This window comes from Dama dama, unplaced genomic scaffold (genome assembly GCF_033118175.1).
Source record: "Dama dama isolate Ldn47 unplaced genomic scaffold, ASM3311817v1 ptg000093l, whole genome shotgun sequence".
Classification (NCBI taxonomy): Eukaryota; Metazoa; Chordata; class Mammalia; order Artiodactyla; family Cervidae; genus Dama; species Dama dama.
Window position 1 is genome coordinate 5,972,943 of NW_026870908.1, and position 3,142 is coordinate 5,976,084.

Here is a 3,142-nt window from a genome sequence, read left to right on the forward strand (position 1 = left end):
ACTTCAAAAGGTGTCAAAAATATGAGGAGCATGAACGGTATGAAAAATAGGAGGGTCATGAAGACGTGTTGAAAAACATGAAGAGCCTGAAAACGTGTGAAAATTATGAAGAGCTTCAAAAGGTGTGAAATATATGAAGAGCTTCAAAAGGTGTCAAAAATGAGATGAGCATGAAATGGTCTGAAAGATAGGAGGAGCATGAAGCGGTGTTGAAAAACATGAAGAGCCTGAAAAGGTGTGAAAAATATGAAGAGCTTCAAATGGTGTGAAATACATGAGGAGCTTGAAACGGTCTGAAAAACAGGAGGAGCATGAAATCTTGTTGAAAAACATGAAGAGCCTGAAAACGTGTGAAACTTATGAAGAGCTTCAAAAGGTGTGAAATATCTGAAGAGCTTCAAAAGGTGTCAAAAATGAGATGAGCATGAAATGGTCTGAAAGATAGGAGGAGCATGAAGTGGTGTTGAAAAACATGAAGAGCCTGAAAAGGTGTGAAAAATATGAAGAGCTTTAAAAGGTGTGAAAAATATGACGAGCATGAAACGGTCTGAAAAATAGGAGGAGCATGAAGCGGTGTTCAAAAACATGAAGAGCCTGACAAGTTGTGAAAAGTATGAACAGCTTCAAAATGTGTCAAATATATGAGGAGAAAGAAATGGTCTGAAAAAAAGGAAGAGCATGAAGTGATGTTCAAAAACATGAAGAGCCTGAAAAGGTGTGAAAAATATGAAGAGCTTCAAAAGCTGTCAAATATATGAGGAGCACGAAACGGTCTGAAAAAAAGCAGGAGCATGAAGCGTTGTTGAAAATCTTGAAGAGCTTGAAAAGGTGTGAAAAATATGAAGAGCTTCAAAAGGTTTCAAATATATGAGGATCATGAAACGGTCTGAAAAATAGGAGGAGCATGAAACGGTCTGAAAAATAAGAGGAGCATGAAATGGTGTTGAAAAACAGGAAGAACCTGAAAATGTGAGAAAAATATGAAGAGCTTCAAAAGGTTTCAAAAATATGAGGAGCAAGAAACTTTCTGAAAAATAGAAGGAGCATGAACCGGTGTTGAAAAACATGAAGAGCCTGAAAAGGTGTGAAAAATATGAAGAGCTTCAAAACGTGTCAAAAATATGAGGAGCATGAAACGGTCGGAAAAATAGGAGGAGCAAGAAGCGGTGTTGAAAAACATGAAGAGCCTGAAAATGTGTGAAAAATATGAAGAGCTTCAAAAAGGTGTGAAAAATATGAAGAGCTTCAAAAGGTGTCAAATTGAGATGAGCATGAAACGGTCTGAAAAATAGGAGGAGCATTAAGCTGTGTTGAAAATCATAACGAGCCTGAAAAGGTGTGAAAAATATGAAGAGCTTCAAAAATGTGAAAAATATGAAGAGCTTCAAAAGGTGTCAAAAATGAGATGAGAATGAAACGGTCTGAAAAATAGGAGGAGCATTAAGCTGTGTTGAAAATCATAACGAGCCTGAAAAGGTGTGAAAAATATGAAGAGCTTCAAAAGGTGTGCAAAATATGAAGAGATTCAAAACCTGTCAAAAATATGAGGAGCCTGAAACAGTCTCAAAAATAGGAAGAGTATGAAACGGTCTGAAAAATAGGAGGATCATGAAGCGATTTTGAAAATCGTGAAGAGCCTGAAAAGGTGTGAAAAATGTGAAGAGCTTCAACAGGTGTCAAAAACATGAGGAGAATGAAACGGTCTGAAAAATAGGAGGAGCATGAAGCTGTGTTCAAAAACATGAAGAGCCAGAAAAGGTGTGAAAAATAAGAAGAGCTTCAAAAAGTGTCAAAAATATGAGGAGCAAGAAACGGTCTGAAAAATAGGAGGAACATGAAGTGGAGCTGAAAAACATGAAGAGCCTGAAAAGGTGTGCAAAATATGAAGAGCTTCAAAAGGTGTAAAAAATGAGATGAGCATGAAACGGTCTGAAAAATAGGAGGAGCATGAACTGGTGCTGAAAAACATGAAGAGCCTGAAAAGGTGTGAAATATATGAAGAGCTTCAAAAGGTGTCAAAAATATGAGGAGCATGAAACGGTCTGAAAAATAGGAGGAGCATGAAGCGGTGTTGAAAAACATGAAGAGCATGAAAAGCTGTGAAGAATATGAAGAGCTTCAAAACCTGTCAAAAATATGAGGAGCATGAATCGGTCTGAAAAATAGGAGGAGCAAGAAACGGTTTTAACAAACATGAAGAGCGGGAAAAGGTGTGAAAAATATGAAGAGCTTCAAAAGGTTTGAAAAATATGAAGAACATGGAACGGTCTGAAAAATAGGAGGAGGATAAAGCGGTGTTCAAAAACATGAAGAGCCTGAAAAGGTGTGACAAATATGAAGAGCTTCAAAAGGTGTCAAAAATATGAGGAGCATGAAACAGTCTCAAAAATAGGAGGAGCATGAAGCGGTGTTCAAAAACATGAAGAGCCTGAAAAGGTGTGACAAATATGAAGAGCTTCAAAAGGTGTCAAAAATATGAGGAGCATGAAACGGTCTCAAAAATAGGAGGAGCATGAAGCGGTGTTCAAAAATATGGAGAGCCTGAAAAGGTATGAAAAATATGAAGAGCTTCAAAAGGTGTGAAATATATGAAGAGCTTCAAAAGGTGTCAAAAATATGAGGAGCCTGAAACAGGCTGTAAAATAGGAGGAGCATGAAGCGGTGTCGAAAAAAATGAAGAGCATGAAGAGTTGTGAAAAATAGGAAGAACTTCAAAAGGTGTCAAAAATATGAGGAGCATGAACGGTATGAAAAATAGGAGGATCATGAAGCCGTGTTGAAAAACATGAAGAGCCTGAAAACGTGTGAAAATTATGAAGAGCTTCAAAAGCTGTGAAATATATGAAGAGCTTCAAAAGGTGTCAAAAATGAGATGAGCATGAAATGGTCTGAAAGATAGGAGGGGCATGAAGCGGTGTTGAAAAACATGAAGAGTCTGAAAAGGTGTGAAAAATATGAAGAGCTTCAAATGGTGTGAAATACATGAGGACCTTGAAATGGTCTGAGAAACCGGAGGAGCATGAAATCTTGTTGAAAAACATGAAGAGCCTGAAAACGTGTGAAAATTATGAAGAGCTTCAAAAGGTGTGAAATATATGAAGAGCTTCAAAAGGTGTCAAAAATGAGATGAGCATGAAATGGT